The sequence below is a fragment of the Nycticebus coucang genome, chromosome 5, assembly GCF_027406575.1.
Source record: "Nycticebus coucang isolate mNycCou1 chromosome 5, mNycCou1.pri, whole genome shotgun sequence".
Taxonomy (NCBI): Eukaryota; Metazoa; Chordata; class Mammalia; order Primates; family Lorisidae; genus Nycticebus; species Nycticebus coucang.
Window position 1 is genome coordinate 102,679,687 of NC_069784.1, and position 22,391 is coordinate 102,702,077.

The window sequence follows — 22,391 nt, forward strand, 5'->3', positions numbered from 1 at the left end:
GGCATTGTGGTGGGCGCCTGTAGTCCCAGCTACTCGGGAGGCTGAGGCAAGAGAATCGCTTAAGCCCAGGAGTTGGAGGTTGCTGTGAGCTGTGTGATGCCATGGCACTCTGCCGAGGGCCATAAAGTTAGACTCTGTCTCTACAGAAAAAATAAATAAATAAATAAATAAAGATTGATTCTAAGCACAATACGAAGTAGATAGAATTCCTCCCAAAATTCTTTTCTTCTTGTAGTGGTCAAAACAAACTCAAGATTGAATAAAGTCTAGGGAAAAAGGGGGGGAATCATTGTTTTAAACACATTGAAATTATCTTTAAAGACTGAAAAATGCAAGTTTATAATTAGGGATCTGTATGTTGTTTAATTGATTGTAAATGATATCTGTAAAAAGGTATGGAGTGTTTCAAATACTGGATTAAATAACATTTAAAAACAAATCGAATTTTTATTGTCGAAAAAAGTCAGCAATTGCCAAATCAATAGGAGATAAAATTCATGATTTCTTTTTTTTTTTAATGTGAAATGACATGTGTGACTTTATTAAGTTTGGGAAAAATGAGAGGTGAAGTAAAGCCGTATTACTGTCAAGTGATAATCAGAGCCTGAAGAACTCAGAGTATAAGAGAATACAGTAAGGTTACAAATGAATACAAATAATGTAACTGTGAAAGGAAGAAGAAAAAAAGAGCACAAGGAGGGGAAGAAAATAAAAAATCAATGGGGCGGCGCCTGTGGTTCAAAGGAGTAGGGCACTGGCCCCATGTAGTGGAGGTGGTGGGTTCAAACGCAGCCCCGGCCAAAAAAGTGTTACCGTGTCAGGCACAACATTTCACTTCTCTTCACACCACTGGTTCTCTTTGCGTACCTGGGCTTCCTCCTCTTCAGTAAAGTCATTTTTGATATTGAAGGTCTTGCGAATCTCTTCAGGAGTTTTTCCCTTGATGATATTGGCAACAGTCTTGCACGTAACATCAAGCAAATCTTTGATGTCTAAGTAGTTTGCAGCCAGAATAAGTTCAAAAAGTGTTCCTTGGTCAACTTTCAGGAATTCTTGGTCCCAAACAGGGATATCGTCTGTTCGCTTGTTGTTCTCATCATCCTCATGAGGAGGAGGGTCATCCTTGTGGTGGGTGTACCACTGAATGAACTTTTTTTAATACTGTTGCATTAACATTTGGTAGAGGAACTGGGTCTTCATCTCCTTTATCATCCATTCCCAAATCTTCCAACATCGTCTTGATAGTCACAGACCGTTTGGCAATTTCCACATCAACTTCAAATATCTCTTCATCAGAACTCTGCAACTTAATGGAAGGCATGGCGTTCGGTTTCAAAGGACAGCCGGAGGCTGACGAGAGCTGAGGAGCGTCTACACAATAAGACCACAGGGAGAGGACAGGGGCCCTCAAAATCCATGATTTCTAGATTTGAAGGTGCGAGGCAAAAAAGAGTGCTTCCCTGACCGGGAATCGAACCCGGGCCGCGGCGGTGAGAGCGCCGAATCCTAACCACTAGACCACCAGGGAACTTGAAGGAGTTGTTTGTATAATTATACTTGATTCTTTTAAACTCTGTACATCCTTTCGACCACTAGAGGGTGGAATGTTGCCTCTAAAGTCACATTCATTTTATTTTTGCTGTGGGTCTCAGCCCTGAATTTAGTTCCTGAAATTGAAGGGAATTCTCAGCGCTTCCCGCGGAGCTCCGTGATGACCCCCTTAGGAAAAATCTGTGTCCTCCAAATCCGATTCTTTTAAGACTGTCATGCTGGATTACACGTCCTGAAATTCTCATTCTATTAATAATAATCAAGCAAATCTTTCTCCTCACCTAGGCAAGTGTTACTGTCGAGAGCCTGGTCATTTGCTTAGTATTTTCTTAACCATTTTAGCCGCTCTTTCCGAATCTAACTTCTCTCTGTGCGGCTGTCTTTCCCGGTAACCCGAACATTAAGCCCCAGTGAACACTTAACAATAGTAGATTGTCCTGGGAGGGCAGCGTCTGGCCGCGGGGAGCCGGAGCCGCACTTGGTCCAGGGCCCAAAGCGCGTACTCCGGAGGTAAACAGGGTGATGCGCGCGCTCGCAGCCTTGCGGGACCCGACCGTGTGGCGAGCCCTGGGTGTATTCCCGCCTACGGGAGCTGAGAGACCTGCGGGTGGCGCCTGCCTAGAGAACAATCAGGGCACCCGCACAGAAACCCAAGGAATCCTTCAAACACTGCGTTTCTTATTCTCATATTTTTCGAACAATGCTGTTTTCTGCGCAATTGCTGCACTTCTCTACATCATGTACTAGACACGGCCAGGAAATGATGTAATTACCAAACGGGTCAGGAGAAATTACAGCGCAGTTTCAGTTTAGAAACCCTGGTTAAATAGGTGCAGAAGGCAGTAGGATATAACTCAACTTAGAAAGTGCCAGCGGTTACAGCTGTAGAAATACAACCCAAGAGACACCGCTCCGCTGCAAGATGGAAAGAGACTTGTTATAAATTTGTAATGAACAAGCTCACAACCTCCAGCACCACTGTGAGTTGAAGCTTTCAGCCCTTACCGCAAAATTTGGTGAGCTTGTGCTTGACATTGTTTCTTGTTCTGAACAATTCGGAGATGGAGTTTAAATAATGGATATAATTTATCTAAAATTATTTAGTAATATCTAAACAGGAAGAATAAAATGAATTATTAAGACTTACAAGCAAAGATAAAAAAAAAATCTCCAGAAGAAATTTCTCAACTGTTGTATTTTATAATAGATGGAACACAAACGCCTTTCCTACATCAGGGAGTCATAGGGAAGGACGCTCAGTAGGTGGAGCTCTTACCTCTCGGTTGCGGGGTTGTCTAGTTTTGACTACAAAGATAAAGCAACTATTTTTATTTTAAATTTTAATAGGTTTAATCGCAATATTGTATAAAAGGGTACAGTGAAAACCACCCCTCCCGTTCCTATCCCCTACTCATTTCTTCTTCCTGGAGGTAACCAGTGTTGCAAGTTTCTCCTCTCAGAAATAGTCTGTGCACATACAACAAATACCCAATTCTTTTTTCCCAACTTTTAATTTTGAAACATATCAAACCAACAGAAAATTGCAACTGTAGGACAATGAACACAATCGCCTTTTATCTAGACAAGTGCTGTATAATTTAGTAGCTCCAACATGTGGCTACTGTGTATTAAAAGGTGATTAGTACAAATTTAGAAGTTCTATAAGAGTTGACTAAACTCTAGATATTAAGCTATAGTATGAAAAAAAGTAAAATGCTTCATTAATACTTCTTACATTGATTAAATTTAAAAATTATAACAATTTGACATGTTAAATAAAGTATGAAAATTAATTTCACCTTTCAAAACTTTTTAAGTATAGCTAAGAATATATATGCGGCTTGCATTATATTTCTATTTTACGATACTGATCTAGAGTCACCATTTGTTAATATTTTTCCATATTTGCGTTCTCTCAATCTATTTTTTTCAGAACCACTTGAGGTTAGTTGTAGACAGCATGACTCTTATTTCCAGATACTTTATCATACATGTACTGAGAACAAGCAAAATAATTTTCATGCTCAGGAAATTTAAGTTTAATTCCATATTGTTATTTTTTACATAGTTAATAATCAAAGTTTTTAATTGTCCTAATAATCTTTTATAATTTTTCTTTTTATCTAAAATCCACTAAAAAAATGATACATTGCATTCAATTGTCAAGTGTCTGTAGTTTCCTTCCTTTAATCTGAAACACTTCCCCCAACCTTTTTTCCTTTACAACATTGACCTTTTTCAACAGTAGTTTCAAAAAGTCTTTCGATATTTATTTTGGCAGGAAAACTATCCTAAGGGATGTGTCATTCTCAGTGCACTACACCAGAATCTGCTTAATTCCAGGGTTATCACATTATCTGTAATGTGTACGTGTGGTAGACAGAATAATTTCCCCTACCTCTCTGGGATATCCCTGTCCTAATCCCCAGAACTTGTGGAGATGGCAAAAGGAACTTTGCAGATGTGATTAAGTTAAGGATCCTGAGATGCAAAAGATTATCCTACATTGGCTGGGCAGGCCTCAAATCATCAGGAAGGCCCTTATGAATGAAAGAGAGAGGTAGAAGAGCCAGTGTCAGAGTGATGTGAAATTCAAAAGATTCACTTTTAAAAAGGAGGAAGGTGAACCACAAACCAGAGAATGCAAGTGGTTTCTAGAAGCTGGAAAATGCGGGGCAGACACTCACGTAGAGCCTCCAGAAAAAAAGCAGCTCTGCCAATTCCTAAATTTTAGCCCAGGGAGATCTGTGTTGGTCTCCTGATTCACAAAACTGTAAGATAATAAATTTCTGTTCTTTTAAGCCACTAGTTTTGTATAGCAGCAATAGGACACTAATACAGTAGGTTTGATCATTTGGTCATTAAGGTGTTTGCCATATTTCTCCATCATAAAGGTACCTTTTACATTTGTAATTAAAGAAATTGGAAAAAGCAACTGTCACCTATGAAGTTAATACTATAGACGGCTCTGTTCTCAGCACATTTTCACCCACTGGTTTTAGCATCTCCTGATGATCTTTGCCTAAATCAATTATTGCTATAGTGATGACAAATTTATGATACTTATCATTCTTCCATAAAGAGCTTTCTCTCCTGTTTTTCCTTTTTAGTCTTTATTTAATTTTAATATATCAGCTTGGACTCACATTCTTTTTCTGTATTTCGTGAATTTTTGTTTGCTGTGATAGTTTATTGCTGAGATTATTCTTAAATTGTCCAAAATTTGACCAGAGAGAGTCCCTTCAAGCTGGTTCATATGTTCTTTGGGCATATTCCTATAAATTTTTGAGCACTTCTTTATTTTCTAGCACAACATAACCCATGTGTATATACCCTATACTTCATAAAATAACAGGGAGGATTAACATCTTCATGCATATATCTATTCTTTAATTTCTTTATTTTGTACACAAATGGCAGAATACTCCACATACTGTTCTTTTTTAATAACTTTTTAAGGGTGTCCATTATTTACATCAAGTTTCCTCATGATTTTTGATAACTGCATGGCATTCTATTGTATAGATATTTTATTAAAGCAGTTCTGTATAATTGGGTATTTTGATTGTTTCTAATCTTTTGCTGTTACCAAAGTACTACAACAAATTATCTTGGATCAACAATTTAGCATTTGGTTTTTATTAGTTTGCCCACAAATGATTCATCTTATAGGGTGACAATTTCTAGTTTGAAAATGTTCTGATATGGGCGTGGCGCCTGTGGCTCAAGTGGGTAAGGCGCCAGCCACATACACCTGAGCTGGCAGGTTTGAATCCAGCCTGGCCCACCAAACAACGATGGCTGCAACCAAAAAATAGCCAGCTGTTGTGGCGGGCACCTGTGGTCCCAGCTACTTGGGAGGCGGAGGCGCTTGAGCCCAGGAATTTGAGGTTGCTGTGAGCTGTGATATCATGGTACTCTACCCAGGGTGACAGCTTGAGGCTTTGTCTCAAAAAAAAAAAAAGAAAAGGAAAAAGAAAATGTTCTTATATTTTAGAAGAAAAACCATAGCATCAATACAAATTCAACTATAGTTATAATTTATTAATAATTTTATTTTTCATTTATGATTTCAACCTGACTCAGCTGTTTTTCTTTTGTTCATTCACATAACAAATATTTATTGAATCTAATATATGTCAGGCACTATCTTGGGCAGCAAGGACATCAAGGTGAACAAAATACGATCCTTGATCTTAAAGCTTAGACGGGTGGGATTCAAGTAACCAAGTAATTACAGTGTAGCAAAGAAGTAACCAAGCAATTACAGTATAATGAAAGAAATGTAGCACCATAATAAGTTTTTAAAATAGGTTAAATATCTATCTTTTGTCACTCGTATGTGTTAAAGGGAATATAAAATGGTACAGCCATTCTGTAAAATAGTCTGGTAGTTTCTTTAAAAACTAAATTTGTACTCTCCATGACCTAGCAAATGCATTCTTGGACACTTATCCCAAAGAAATGAAAACTTACATTCACACAAAACCCGCAAAGAATGTTAATAGCAGTAGCTTTATTCATAATAGCCAAAAACTGGAAAGAACGGAAATGCTCTTTCATAGGTGAATAGTTAAACAAACTGTGGTATATCCATACCATGGAATATTTATCAATAAAAGGAAGGAAATACTGATACATATAACAACTCGGAAGGATCTCAAGGGAATTATGCTAAATGGGGAGAAAAAAACCCAAACCAAAAGGTTGTATACTGTAGGATTCCATTTATATACCATTCCTGAAATTATAGAGATAGAAATAGATTAGTGGTTACTAGAAATTATGGCTATGATAAGGAGGAGAAGGAATGTGATTCTGAAGGGATAGCTCGTGCAAGCCTCATGGTGATAGTTCTGTATTTTATTGTGGTGGTAATATAAGAATCAATCCATATGATAAATTGCATAGAAACACACACATATGCATGAGTGTGTACAAGGCTGGTGAAATTTAAGCTCTCAAAACTGTACCAATGTCAAATATGTGGTTTGGTAGAAGAAATAAGACCTAGTGTTAGATCAGTACAGTGACTATAATTTACATTCATCTATTGTATATTTCAAAATAGGTAAAAGAGAAGAATTCACATAATTATTCTAAGACAAAGAAAAGACAAAGTTATAGTAATGGATATAGCAGCCATACTGATTTGATCTTTACAAATTACATGAATGTATTAAAGTATTGCATGTACCCCCAAACTATGTTCTATTTTTGCATCCATTTTTAAAACTGAGTTAAAAAAAAGTTTGTACCAATGTCAATTTTCTGGTTTTGGTATTGTAACATAGTTATGCAAGAAGTTACCACTGGGGCAAAGCACGGGGGAAACACAGGACTTCCTTATACATTTTTGCCACTAATTATTTCCTTTCAAAAATTCCCTTTTTAGCATATTCACTGTAAATTTCATTTACCCAGTAAATCCAGACAGCAACTACCACTTAATGTCACTGTGAGTTTAGGAATTCATTTCAAAGTTATACATTATGTCTTAGCTTATTTGAGTACATTTTTCAGAAAGTGTAAAAAATACATATTGAATTCCCCAGCTATTACAGACTAATTTTAGCAGAAATAAGACAACTGGAAACTCTTTAAAGGCAGATATTTTAAAATTAGCTCTGAATAAAAGAAAAGGAGAAATTCATGGGACTTACTCTCAATTACCAACCATAAGTTAGCAGTGGTGGTAAGTACTCAGACAGCAATCCATTTCTGTATATGGCAGTATTTCTTTCTCCATACACTCTAGTAGATTACTTTCAAATACCAAGGTGATTTCCACCTTTTCTTCAGATTAGAACAAGCCAAGTGAAGCACTAAACCTTTAAGGTCTCTTCACAAAGGGACCCTTTTACATTCTTCACAGAATTCAAGATGGTGTCTTAATGAACCAATGGACCATGATCCTCGTTTGTGAAAATGTGCCACTACCTTCAACACTATTAAATAATAAACTGTCTCCCACCTCTTTAGGTGCAAGAAGACTAAGCATATACCTCCACAATGTCATTAATGTTTACCTCCCGTGTCTCAGCTAGCTTGAGTCAGGTGAAAAGAGGCATTTCTCTCTGTACTAAATAGGTTCAACCATGAAAGTTTTTGGTGCCAGCAGATGAAACTCATCACCCTATGAACAAATCTTCTGTCTCACACCTTTGCAGTGAGACCTTCCAAAGAGGTTCCAATACTTCCTGTGGTTGAAAGCTTGTTATTTATCCAGGGAGCCATTCCTTTTGGCAAAGTGTTAGAGCAATATTTCTTAATATTTCTAGAATTCTAGTTTCATGGGAGATTACCACTGTTGTTTAAAAACACTAATACTCAACATATTTCTTCATTATAGAATTATCTTTTGATAAATAGATAAGAAAAATACTGAAGACATTTCATAGGTGTTATTGTTGGTGATGTTTCTCTAAGCCAGTGGTTCTCAACCTTCCTAATGCTTTGGCCCTTTTATACAGTTCCTGTCGGAGACCCACTGCTCTAAGCCCTGGAGTGCCTAGAGGTGGGGTCCTCAAACTTTTTAAACAGGGAGCCAGTTCACTGTCCCTCAGACCATTAGCAGGCCGGACTATAGTTTAAAAAGAAAAAACTATGAACAAATTCTGATACACACTGCACATATCTTATTTTGAAGTAAAAAAACAAAACGGGAACAAATGCAATCACACTGCCTCTTGTGGCCCGCAGGCCGCACTTTGAGGACCCTCCAGAAAGTTACTTGGGAGAACACATGTTGCCTGAACTCAGAGATTCAGCTGCCCCCCTCCCCCTTTTTTTTTTTTAGATACACAGTCTCACTTTCTCGCCCAGAGTACAGTGCTGTGGCATCACAGCTCACAGCAACCTCCAACTCCTGGGCTTAGGATTCTCTTGCCTCAGCCTCTTGAGTAGCTGGGATTACAGGTGCCGGTCAAAAGATGCGGCTGTTGTTGCATTTTGGCTGGGGCGGGGTTTGAACCGGCCACCCTCAGTATATGGGGCCCGCGTGCTACCCACTGAGCCACAGGTGCCACCCTCAGCTGCCCTTTGTTAAGTGGAGCAAACAAAGGGCAAGGCAAGTGAAGTAACCTCTCTTTTCCTTCTTTAAGAGTTGAAGGGAACTCTGTTTCTCTCTACCCGAAGTCTCAACATACAAGTGTTGTTTATTTCAGAAAAAGTAAGATGACAACTCAGTCTAATCTGTCCTATGATGGCCTCTACCTTTCAACAGAGAAAGTATATTGTTATAATAATGACTTTTATTGATGGCTATATCCTAGACTTTATTCTAAGCACCATTCATGGATTATCTCATTGAATTCTTATATCCACCCTATAAAGTTGGTACTGTTACCATCCTTTATGGATAAAGCATATCCTTTATGGATAAGGCAAACAAGGTTAAGTAATTTACCCAAGGGCAGCATGTGGTGGAGCTGTAGTCTGAAGCCAGAGCCTGAATTCTTAAAAATTACCAGTTCTTAAGAAATACAATTTCTAATGAGGTTTGATTTATAAGGTACTAAGATTTCCTAAATTATTTTATGTATTACAGCTTACCTTCCAATTAATGTGATTTTCCATTTAGGACAGTGGTATCAAAAAGAATGTTCTGCAATAATGAAAATGTTACACTCTGTGCTATTCCAGCCATAATTTAAATTTAAATGGCCACATGTAGGTAATGTATACTGTACTGGACAGAACAGATCTAAGACAGAAGGAAGTGGTTTTATTTATTCTGATTTCTTTATAATTTCTAGGCTTATGTAACTTAGCAAATGCTCAGTTAATGAAACAAAATGAGTGAATAATCTTTACAGAGTAAATTTTCTCCCCACCTCATCCTCACCCCACCCAGCCCTAAAGTGGGGAAAAGAAATCCTTATTATATCAGGACTTTCACTGTTAATAAAATGCTATAACAAGTATTTGATACAGCATGCAGCCTTAGAGTAGTTCAGGAATACAGTGAAGGGGATTCTTAAATTACTTGCAACGTTTTTGAAAGGCTGACATTTTATTATTGATGTTTACTACTTCTAAAATACTCCATTCATCTTTGTCTAATAAAAAAAGATTACTGCTTAATTATTTGTTGACAAGACAGAGGATCCAGAGAAAAACAAAAGGGAGGTGGTGGTTAAAGACTGGGAAACTGAAGATTTGCAACTCAACGGATATTTCCTGCAAAAAGTGCATTCAAAACTTAAAAACCCTTAGAGTAAGCAACTGCCAAATTCTCCCAACTTCATCCATCCTGTTACTTGTACATCACTAGTGTACATATACACTTCTATAATTAAGTCCTTCTAAATTTGGGACAAAACAAAATGAATAGTAATAGTTATCTTTTGATTAAAAAAAAAATGGGGCCCTCCATCACCCAGAGTCTCAGGAAGCAGCCAAGTCATGTGCCCCTGGATGTTTCCCAGCCCAGTGCAGTGTGACTCTTATACTGCCCCACACCCAACCTCCACTTTGCTTTTAAAAACTACCTCAAAAAATCTTATTTAATCACAATTTGTACTTGCCATGGAACGCGTTCTTCTTTTGCCTGATTTTTAATAACCTTAGATTTCATAATCCTAAAAGTGCTCATCAAAGAAATGTGGGACGAACGAGTTTCTCTGGAGATCTCAAATCTTATGTTCTTATGGTAGTCAGATCAGCTCCTTATATTTTAGTAATCCAATTTTCCCCTGTTGAAGGCTAAATAATTATAAATAACACAATGCTTTAAGAAAAAAAAAGGGGGGCGGCGCCTGTGGCTCAAGGAGTAGGGCGCCGGTCCCATATCCCGGAGGCGGCGGGTTCAAACCTAGCCCCGGCCAAAAACCAAAAAAAAAAAAAAAAGAAAAAAAAAGCCTGATTCATCACATTCAAACCAGAAAGATATAATCTGGAGTCCAAATTTATACATGCAGAACTGGGCAATTATTCCATACTTGCAATATATTAACAGCATAACGTGACCACCTGCAACTGAATTGTGGAAGGTTTTGCTCCGCCTTCCAGAAAAGCCGTTAGCTTAAGCAGCATCAGCAACCCCAAGGAAGGAGGCCGCTAGCTATCATGTCTGCGTAGATGCCTGTGACACACCGATACCAAACCAGCTGCAGGCTCTTGAGATTAGTTTGCGCGTGTAAGGGTAAACCCCACTGCTCGAACCACCTAGTCATCTTGCAGGGCTGGTCATGGGACTGCAGAGGGAAAAGCAGCACCCAACGGGGGACGGGAAGCTCCAGGCACAGACCCCACTGCTGATGCAGACCTTCCCAGCCAAAAGTTCTGTCGGGTCTCTGCCAAGAGTTGGCTGGAGGGGCCAATTGCTACATTCCTATTGCTGTAATGATTGCAATTTGGCAGCATCCAGGGTGTTGTACCGGGAACGGGAGGGGGAGGCGACGGGGCGCCTCTTTGCTAAATGCAACGCCGAAAGGACAGAAGGATGAATTTATTGTACCCAGCGGTCCCCAGCTGGAAGGAAAGTCAAGGGGCATTAAAGCTCCGGGAGACGCTGTAACTCCAGCTGTGCTCGCAAAGCTTTGCTTCTCACGAAGAGCCGGGGCCGAGGCGGGCCACGCGCAGGGGATGCGGCGTGGGGCGAGGTAAGCGGACCCTCCCAGGTGCCGCCGTCGGGAGGCCGGCAGCGGGGCGGCCGCGCGCCCGCGCTCGGGAGGCGTCACAAAGGGCCGAGGCCTGCGGAGGCCGCGCGCGCAGCTCTCCGGGGCGGGGCCGTTGGGCCCGGGCTGGGCTAGAGGGCGGAGGCTGCGGCAGCCGAGGGCGGCGGGGGTGCCCGGCCGTCCCGCCCTGCTCGGAGGTCGCGGGGGCAGGGAGGATGCCGCGGCGGCAGCTGGAGTCGCCGAGCCCCGCCGCCGAGCACCCCGGCCCCCGCCGCGGCGGAGGGGCGCACAGCGCGCCGCGGGCCGGGCGGAGCTAGAGGCGGACGCCCGAACCGTGTTGCGCCACCCGCAGCTCCCCGCCTCGGCCGGGCCCGGGTGCCTGTCGCGGCCGATGCCCTGACCGTGTGCGCTGCTGCAGTGGCGGCGAGGCACTGCGGGTGGGGAGAGGCCTGAGAGATCTCGAGCCGGGGCTGCGCCCCCCGGCTCGGGACGCTGGGCCGGCGGGAGCGCGCCCCGGCTCCCCCGCCTCCTCCCCTGGCTCCTCCTCGGCGTACGGTCCTCCCCCGACCCCTCCTTCCTCCCACCCGAGAGGATGCGCTCCCCTGCGCCCGGCGGCAGAGGCCACCGCTCCCAGAAATGCGCGAGTCCGACCTCCTCCTTCCGGACCCTAGGAGCCGGCGTCCCCACCCTGTAGGTAGGTGGTGAGGCGGGGCCGGGCTCTCGCGGCCGCCCGCAGCTGAAGCTGTCGCTGGCGAGAGGCCGCGGGCAGGGGCCGGACCGGCCAAACTTGCCTCCAGCTGGTGCTCGGCGGTGCGCTCCGAGGTGTGCTAATGGCGCTGGGCCCGGCCCCCTATTAACCTGTAAACCTCCGCTTGAGCCCTGGGGTCTGGGTTGGGGTGGAGGACTTGACCTTTTCCCGCCCACCCCTTGGGGGCGGTGGGGAGCGCGCTGGAGCCAAGGTGGGGGAGCCTGTGGCTTATTTGGGAAGAAGACCGTTTGTTTTTCAGCAGCTCAGGTGGAAATTTATCACAGCATTTTTGGGATAGGGTTAGCAGGTGCGTTCTTCCTGTCTTCTAGCCAGAACGTGTAGACCAGCAAAGGCTTCTTTTAGCGACATATAGTAATCGGCTGTGAATTTTTGTATATTTCAGAGCTGTCCACAGGGTATATAAAACTGATGGTGTTACCATCCACGTTTTAAGGTCTGTTGAGGGAAGGTCCTAATAGGAGCCAGGTTATCCAGGAGATGGATGAGCCTGGGATATTTTTGTGCTCCCTCCTTAGGAGGCTCCTGTTTATGTGAAGGGATGTGTGTGGAGTGGCAAGTTTGATACAGGTGCGGAGAGTTGAGATTCTGGTGCGACGAGGATGCACCCTTGCCAGCCGGCAGAGGCAGACTCGGGCGCAGCCGAATGTCTCAACTCAGTGCTCTGGTGTGTATTTCTGAGAAACTGATTATGAATTATTTCTTCTCTCTCCAGGTGTAAAATTCCTACATCAGAGCTTTTGGCAAGATTATCTCTTCCCAAACTGTCCTTTCTTATTTTAGATTAAACAGTAAGGTTTAGAGTTCTGCAGGATGGATTATTGTAAACTCCAATTTTATGTTAACGCATTTGGGTTCAGAGATTGGGAGAAATGAATCAATATAAGCTCCAAGAAGACAAAACTTACCTTCGTTCCTTCCTTCCTTCCTTCTTCCCTCTCTCCCTCCCTCCCTCTCTTCTTCCCTCCCTTCTTTTTTCCCTCTTTCCCTCCCTCCCTCACTTTGTTGCCCTCGGTAGAGTGCAATGGCGTCATAGCTCACAGCAACCTTAAACTCTTGGGCCCAAACGATTTTTTTGCCTCAGCTTCCGAAGTAGCTAGGACTACAGGCGTGAGCCACCGCGCTTGGTAAAATCTTTTATTTATTTATTTTTTTCATTGTGATCCCTGCTTCTGATGCTTCATAGGTGCTCATTAGTTATTTGCCCACTGAATAAAAAGGTGTTTCAAGATTCATCTAAAAAGGACAATTTAGAATCACAATGTATTTGTTCTGTGGCTGGTGAAATTTAACTGGATTTTAAAAATGTCTTTGTATAAATAGGCAAACTCAGTTACTTTAACATTTATATTTAAATTGTGAAATTTTTAGGACCATATGGTATTCTTCTGTAATGTTATTAAGTGAGGTAATCCTCCCCAGCCACTAAGTTCATGTCACCTCTAAGCTTGCAAATTTTCCAGTCTCTTTGGTAATCAAACCTATTTCAATTAAACTGTCAATTTTTAACCCAACTATAGCACAAGACTATGGGGAAAGGGCCAAGGAAGGGGAAGGGAGGGGGGAGGTTTTGGTGGAGGGAGGGTAATGGGTGGGGCCACATCTATGGTGCATCTTAGAATGGGTACAGACGATTGCACTAATGTACACAGCTATGATTTAACAATTAAAAGAAAAGAAAAAAATAAACTGTCAATTTTAAAAATACAATTCATTTTACAATGAAAATTCTAAATTACTCAGAGGGAACAGTGATCTGGTTTGTAAGTGACATATTAACTTGTTTTACACTTGAGTTTTTCTGGTTTCATCTAATTAGAATGCATTTTATTATAGGTAAAGGTAAAAATAACACATTTAGAAGTATCTGTGATTCCCAAATGATCCAAAAGCTATGGTATAGACAGACAGTTTTAACTGTGTTCCTCAGTATGTAAACACATCCGTTTCTGTGTTTGACAATCAGGATAGTTGTGAAATGAGGGGTTTGGAAGATGCAGTGTCTTTCTGCTTTAAAATGTTATTTTGGAAAAAAAACTAAGTTCACGCCATCATATTTTATTTGATTTATTTTTGCACTATGATATTTCTTGTTTTGATTTCATTTTTTTCTCTTGTCGCATAAATTTTGAGTCAGTGTTAATTTATTTTCAATCTCTGCTTAAAATTACTTGGGAGTGGTCTCAGATATTTTGTTATTTTAATACATCTTCATCCTCACTTTATATTTATTATTCAAAAGACTTATTTTCACACAGTATGCTTAACCATAGTTTATTACTGTTACTTCTTTAACCTGGGTGGGTTCACCCTAGATTGATCAGGAGACCTTATTAAAAAATCCAGTTTTTGGCTCAGTGCCCATGGCTCAAGTGGCTAAGGCGCCAGCCACATACACCTGAGCTGGCAGGTTCAAATCCAGCCCAGGCCTGGCAAACAACAATGATGGCTGCAACCAAAAAATAGCCAGGCATGTGGCAGGTGCCTGTGGTCCCAGCTACTTGGGAGGCGGAGGCGGAAGACTCTCTTGAGCCTAGGAATTGGAGGTTGCTGTGAGATGTGATGCCACGGCACTCTAACCCAGGGGGACAGCTTGAGACTCTGTCAAAAAAAAAAAAAAAGTCCAATTTGTTATTGTTAAAACAGAGCAAAAATTCCCCCATGCAGTAAAGATAATTACATTTTACGGGTCTGAAATTTGTAATCAAAGATACTGAGCAGTTTATTTACCTTTTACGGGTCTGAAATTTGTAATCAAAGATACTGATGTCTTCTTTGCTCTTTTTATACTTTACACTTTACAAAAGAGCCTTCCCCTGTGGTTACTGTAAACCTTTTTTACTTTGTTTCTTATAAGCACTTATTTGTTCCTTTGACTAACAGAAATTGAGCACTTAACAATGTGCTATTTAATTTGGGCCTTGGAATCACAGTAAAGTAAGAGCTCTTTCCTAATCTTAGACTTGAAGAGGTATTTTTCTCTTGTGTGTGTCCTGCATCCAAATGCGCAGTGCCTCTGGGATTGGATGACTCACTTTTTGGGTGCTGTCTCCTCCCCCCCCACCACCCATTGTCCTCACACTGAGGGATATTATTATTAAAAAAAGTCAAAAGAAACCTACTGTTATTTTACTCTAAGATCGTGGTCCCTTTTATGGCTCCTATTTGAAGACCCATGCAACAAATTCCATTGAGCTTTTGGTGCTTAAAGAAAAGCTTTATTTCCCCTGGACAATCAAAGTGTGTGTCTTTTTTGCATCATACAAATTGAGAATCAGATAACTCATTATATTTCTACCTGGCAACTAGGAAATGAAGAGTCAAATCTGCAACTCAATTTTAATAACTCACATAAAGACCTGGGATTGGATGATTGTAACATAGTTTTGTTTTAACTTCTCCTTTCGTCTAGAGCTTCTGTTGTATCTTATTTTTCTTGATTTTGATGTCAATTACATTTTCCCATTTTATTGAATTATATTTTTAAGCTGACTCACATCCTTTCTAGAACAAGGCAAAATATGAAACACATTAATAAAACCAAATGAAAACATTGCAGAATTGATCTCTGGACACAGAGATCAATTTAATTGGCTACATAAATATATAAGATGTCCATAAAGTTTGTGTGAAATTTCAAATAGTTATTTTATTTTATTTTATTTTTTCTTCATAATTAGCTATTTTAAATTGCACATGGAGTTTATGGACACCCCGTATTTTGAACAACTAGTGCATGTTTAGTAGATCTGAGCTAATATATATCACCTCTAATGGTGAGAGGGTACATATATACATATATACACACACGTGTGTGTGTCTGTGTGTGTGTATATATATATATATATATATATATATAAAATCTCCAAATGGAAAGCAGTGTTATATTTTATGAAAATCTTGATTTTTTTAACTACTAAATTTACATCCACTCATCACTAATTTGGACTTGGTAAGGTCATTTAGTTTGTCAGTTATATCTGGAATACCTGCCTTATATACTGTATTAGATTGAACAAGAGTGACTATATAATTTAAAAAGTCATTTTTAGTCAAATGTCTACCCTAAACTAGCAAACACTCTACACTGGATCATCACCATTCTGATTTCCACATCAGCGATTCAGTGATTTACCCTTGTTTTAATAAATCAGATGTAGATTGTTCCTCTGAGTCTCTTCTATTTATTATGAAATGTAAAACATTGAGTTCCCTGAATTACTTGACCAGGCTTTCTTTATTCTGATGTTTTGCCAACTGTTAAGTTGGTTGAAGTTAGACAGGTAAATAGCTATTTACATCTACACGATACCAAATTAAGTTTGATATGTTTATCACCTACCCTTATAGGCAGAGAGATTGACCCTTCACAAAGGGTCAGTCATTGGTCCAGTCTTAAGTCTTTGACATCAAAATAATCTGAATTCAAAAATGCAGTTTAAAAGCTAGGAAGAAGGTTTGGAGAGAAGCGTGGGAAGGTTTTTGTATAGAAGCATCTTATTCTGACAACCTCTGTATCTTTTTCTTTAAATTTATTTTTAGAATAAGTAATATGGTCATGTGCGTCAAAAGATGCAAGTGGATATATAGCTCAAGGACTCCCTCTTACCCTTGGCTGCCAGAGACATTTTGTACCTGTAGTCCTCAACACTCTGGCGTCCTATCCCGCCCCTTCCTGCCATGCATTTGACCCACACGCGTTCTTAGCAAAGCCCCACCCTTCCCACAGGTTGGGCCCTTTAAATAGATCTGATAAAAGTTCAGGGTTTTATGACATAAGCTCACATGCCATTTGCCTACAAGTCCTTGTTTATGGACCCAAGTTAACAATCTCTGTTTTAGTAAAATAAAACTGATTGTTACTTCCTGCACATACATGGAGTATGATTTTTTTATTCTCCATGCTGTTCCCTCTACTTGGAACACTCTGTCCTCCTCTTTTCATGAGCAAGCCATACTCAGTTCTGGTGTCATCCCTAATTCTGTGAACTCTTGGGGCCTTCCACATGTAATTTTGTGTTATTAGTCCCAAGTAGGCTTCTATACTAGAAACAGGCATTTCTTAAAAATAGCAAAATTGCCTTTTTTAGAAAAAATTAACTATAATTTTGGGTAGTATGTAAGATTGGTCCAAAAAAAATATTAATAACAATGTACCTATAGTCCCAGCTACTCCAGAGGCTGAAGCAGAAAGATTGCTTGAGGCCAGCAGTTTGAGATCAACCTGAGGTAGCAAGACTCTACCGCAAAACAAAACAAGGTTGAAGATTTTGTTTATTTATCCCACTTCTCTCCCTATGCACCTGTACCTCAGTATAATTCATTTGTCTTTTAGTATCCTTAGGGAGTTGGTTCTACAACCAGTGTGGATACCAAAATCTGCTAGTACTGAAGTCCCTGATGTTAAATGGCATAGTTTTTGCATATAATGTATCCATATCCTCTTCTGTATATTAAATCATCTCTAGGTAACTTATAATAATATACAGTAAATGGTATTAAAGTAGTTGTTACACTGTATAGTTTAGGGAATACTGACAAGAAAAAGTCTGTATATATGTTCAGTACAAACTCAGCTATCCATTTTTTCCCCAAGTATTTTTGATCCTTGGTTGAATCCATGGAAGCAGAACCTATGGCTATAGAGAGCCAATTATACATGTCCGTATCATTTTCTTAAACAGTCCTTGCTTGCCTTTATTAATTCTATCTCAAACATTGTGTTAACACTTATTAAAAGTAGCTTTCATATTTATTATGACCCTCAGTAGGAGAGTGCCACGTTTATGCCTCCAACTCTGGATTTTCTTCTGTAGTTGGTGGATAAAGTGGGCTAATATGGTGTCACTAAAGTTTAGGGATCTAACAGGCAAAAAAGGTTACTCTTAAGAAATCAAAAGTGTTCAACATTATTAGATGACATGAACCATCTGAAGAGAGTGGCTGGTGGCCCATGCTATAAAGTCACTTCTAAGTATGTGTATGAGATATTTTAAATTCCAACCCAATTTGTCTGAATTTACTCCAGGTGCATAGTGCTTGGCATGAGGTCATTTGCTTTTGATGACTGATTAACAGGATTTAGAGAGTAAAAATTATTTGTCTAGCACTATTCATGAGGAATTTCTGACTTGTGGGTTTTTCTTATCACTAACCAGGTATGCCTTATAGTATAGGAATAACTCGTGAGATAGCTCCATAGGTGTGAGAACCTACAAGATCTTTCATTTTCCTTCTGAAATTATGAGTTCAGTGTGCAAACATTAGATTTACTGATTTGTTTTTCCCAGGTATGTTTATACCAAGAATTGAGAGTTGAAAATGTGCCCTGAATAGTAGTGATAAATATTCTACCCATTGGATGAATGTAGCACCTGCTATATGGTAAAAATCATAATTTCAGGTTATTATTCTGTTGGGAGGATCTATGTAGTCATATGGTCTTAGGTGTTTACGCCTGAGCCTTTATTCCTCCTTTCTGGTTAAGTCCCCTAGGGTACTACAAACCTCTCTCTGAGGGGCCACTGAAACAAGTATTTAGCAACCCTCATTTTTGAATTACAGAGCCTTCCAAAATAATTTCAATTTAGCACGCTTTAACTCTTTAAAAAGCATTGCAATAATGGTAATGGAATAGAAAATTTGTAAAACAGAAACTTAAGGTAGCCAAGACATGAAAAAATATTGACTTCATTGTATCAAAGAAATACAGATTATTATTACATTTTAGAAGTTGGTAATAATGCTGGCAAGCGTGAGGTTGTATCATATCCCAGTAACGATGAGAGAGTGTGTTGGTATAGACTACATGGTGAGCAGTTTAGTTCATGGAATCCTTTGGCATTAGTGATTCTGTTCTGAGAATATCCTAAGGAAATAATCAGAGATGAGGCTGATGTTTGGTGATGAACCCATGATGTTTAAGAAGCAACTGGCATGGTGGAGCCAGTTATATGGCTCAGAATCCTGCTCCACTAGTTACCACCTATGTGATCTTAGGCAAATAAATTTCTCTGCACTTTGATTTTTCTCATTTGTCAAATGAAGATAATAATAGTATCTACCTCCTACATTGTACAGAAAATTAGGTAAGTTAAGTTATGCAAAGTACTTGGAACCCTGCCTGGCACAGATTAAGCAACTATGTAAGTATTAGTTATTATCAAGGGTGATATAGTGAAAATTTGAGAAAAATCTAACAATGGAGTCATTTTTTAAGTGATAGTATCTATATATTATAAAATAGCTGTTAAAAAATGATTTTGTACCGTATTTAATCACACGGGAGACATTTGTAATGACTGAGTTAAACCTACACTATATGTGCAAAAAGACCCTAATTTGATTTTTAAAATCATTTGCATAGAAAAAAGGAAAGTGACAACATGGTATTCTTCCCCCCACTGGTGGGATCATAGGACATGTATGTTTTCTTTTTTCACATTCTTATTTGTATGTATTTCAATAATTATTAAAAATTATCACAGTTAACATGTCATATAATTCTTAGCTTTACTTTTTTTTTTTCCAAACACATACTCTTTTTGACATATATTACATTCTCTTCCTCCTTTTAAAGCTGCTATTTCACTTCCTCAAAGTCTTCACCCACATATCATCTGCTTGGTATTTTCTTGCATTTAGCTTACTTGCTTTGTGTATAGATCAGTCTTCCGTCTATTTCTTCCAGAATAGGCAGAGGAAGTGAAATGGTTTATGAGATTTTAGTGGTGGCGCTTTTCTCTTGGCGTTAAGCCAGAGAATGCTGTTTAGGTGATGATGGCATGGCATCCTCTCCACATTTCACGCATTCAGCCTTACCTCCCACACTGACTCTGCGTGAACTTGGCTCTCCAGTGGGGTTAGAATCCTCATTAATCCCACACACAAGAGGGTATTACCTGACTCCAAGCCTTGTGCTGTCTTCCCAATCTGAAATCAGCTTCCACAATTCTCTATTTAAAGTCAGTTTTTTGCACCAGATTGATAATTCCATGAACACTTTTTTTTTTTTTTTTTTTTTGTCAGTTTCTGGCCGGGGCTGAGTTTGAACCCGCCACCTTTGGCATATGGGGCCAGCGCCCTACGCCTTCGAGCCACAGGCTTCGCCCTCCATGAACACTTTGTAAACCATCTATTCTACTCTACTTTCAGTTCTCTTGGCACTTTAAATATATGTGCCATATGTGAACTAAATATTGGCTTGCTTTATTGCTTAGTTCTTACAATAAACTGATAGGGTTTATGTTTTATATTACTGTACGTCTTTCAGTTTTCTAGCACAAGATATTCACATACATTCATGCAGAACACAGGAAAATTGGATGTTAGTGTGTTGATGACATTAGAGATGACTTTTGAGTTTTCTGCTTCATATTCCCCTTGGTTCATCTTTCTCTTATTTTCACGATCAGAATGTTACATTATTTGGTATCCTTAAAGATATTTGCCTGAAGAGCTGATAATAGACATTCATTTCTAAAATCTAAAAACTGAAGGGTTCAGTGGCAGAGAACACACCAGTTAGCAAATGCGTTTATAATAGGGTCTTATACAGATTTATCCTAGTTGCAAGAACAGCTCTATCAACTCTAAAATATTGCTCGTTTGCTCTAAACATTTTCATGAATCTGTCAGACTGTATGTAAAGTTCATAAATGTGTTGGAAGTTCATAGAGCTTGCATTTCCTAGAAAGGACCAAAGCCCAGGAAATGTTTTTATATCTCTGCTCTCATAGTATAGACCAGTGATTTACAAAGTAGGGTTCATGTACCCCATGAGGATATGAAAAGAAATTGTTAGAATGTCTATAACATCATCTCATGACTTCTATTTTTTGTTATATGTCTTATAATATGTAAGTGCAGAAGAAATTAGGGTTTTATGCTCAGATACTTTTATTGGTATGGAACATGTTTTTTTGGGGTTTTTTTTTGGCTATTTTGAATAATGCTTTAATGAACATAGGAGTGAATATATCTCTTTGAAATTTTAATTTCATGTCTTTGGATATATACAGATGTGTATTTGTTGGATCATATTTTAGCATTTGTTGGATCATATTTTAGCTCTATTTTTAATTTTTTGAGGACCCTACATACTATTTTCCATGCACTAATTTAAACTCCCACCAACAGTGTACAAGAGTTCCTTTTATTCCACATCCTCACCAACAATTGTTACATTTTTTACTTTTTGGTAATAGCCATTCTGACAGATGTGAAATGAAAATTAAAATTAAAACTGTCTCACTATAGTTTTAATTTGCACTTATCTAATGATTAGAGATTGAGTTTGTTTTCCTAAATTTGTTTTCCATTTGTATGTCTTGTTTTGAAAATGTTCTATTTTCCGTTTTCCATTTTAGAAACTAGGTTATATGTTTTTCAATCTTAAGTTGTTTGAATTCCTTATACATATGTGTGTTGGATATTAGCTGCTTATCAGATACATGGTTTGCAAATATTTTCTCTGCTTCTTTTGGTTATATCTTCACTCTATTGGTTATCCTTTGCTGTACAGAAGTTTTTTTAGTTTGATGAAATTCTATTTGTTTCTTTTGTATTTGTTGCCTATGCTTTTGAAGTCATATTCAGAAATCATTACCAAGGCCAGTGTCAAGAGGCTCCCCTGTGTTTTCTTCTAGTATATTTAAATTTTATGTTTAGGTCTTTAAGGCACTTTGAGTTTATGTTTGTATGTGGTATGAAATGAAGGTCTAAATCCATTCTTCCTTTGTGAATATGCAATTTTCCAAATATCCTTTGATGAATAGATTGCCCTTTCTCTATTATGTGTTTTGTTGCTTTGGTCAAAGACCAATTGACTGAAAATGTGTGGAATTTTTTTAGGTTCTCTATTCTCTTCCTTTGCTCTATATTTTTATTTTTATTCCAATACCATGCTACTTTATCACCATGGCTTTGTAGTTTATTGTAAAATCGGAAAGTGTGATGTATTCAACTTTCTTCTACTTTTTCAAGATCTTTTCTTCTTGCTCTGGATCTTTGGAGTCTTTTGAGGTTCTAAATGATATTTCATAATTTTTTTCCTAAATATTTTTGTGAAAAATGTCATTATAGTTTTGATAGGGATTGCATCTGTATGTCACTTTGGATTATTTAGCCATTTTAACAATATTAATTATTTTAGTTCATGAACACATGATGTCCTTCTATTTATTTGTGTCTTCTTTAATATCTTTCATCAATACTTTATCATTTTCATTGGCCAGAGCTTTTACCTTCTTCATTAAATTTATTCCTATGTGCCTTATTCTTTTTGATACTATTATAAATAGAATTGTTTTCTTAATTTCTTTTTTTTTTTTTTTATTGTTGGGGATTCATTGAGGGTACAATAAGCCAGGTTACACTGATTGCAATTGTTAGGTAAAGTCCCTCTTGCAATCATGTCTTGCCCCCATAAAGTGTGACACACACCAAGGCCCCAC

General features: G+C 39.0%; 1 protein-coding gene, 1 non-coding gene and 1 pseudogene across 5 annotated transcripts in view; 1 reads left to right on the forward strand and 2 right to left on the reverse strand.

Moving 5' to 3' along the window:
* Window positions 1-596: 596 nt before the first annotated feature.
* LOC128585899 (S-phase kinase-associated protein 1-like) lies at window positions 597-1,365 on the reverse strand (annotated as a pseudogene). The gene has a single exon (XR_008380139.1). The product of XR_008380139.1 is annotated as an S-phase kinase-associated protein 1-like (transcript).
* A 91-nt stretch (window positions 1,366-1,456) lies between these two features.
* TRNAE-CUC (transfer RNA glutamic acid (anticodon CUC)) lies at window positions 1,457-1,528 on the reverse strand. Its single transcript has one exon. It is a non-coding gene; the product is annotated as a tRNA-Glu (tRNA).
* An 8,989-nt stretch (window positions 1,529-10,517) lies between these two features.
* NCOA7 (nuclear receptor coactivator 7) overlaps window positions 10,518-22,391 on the forward strand; it is a 151,746-nt gene continuing 139,872 nt past the window's right edge. For 2 of the 3 annotated variants that reach the window (XM_053591525.1, XM_053591527.1), the window contains exon 1: window positions 11,337-11,865. The gene's annotated coding sequence lies outside the window, so the exon portion shown is untranslated. Of the gene's footprint in view, window positions 11,157-11,336; window positions 11,866-22,391 lie in introns of those variants that run through there. The other variant, XM_053591526.1, reaches the window with a different exon arrangement.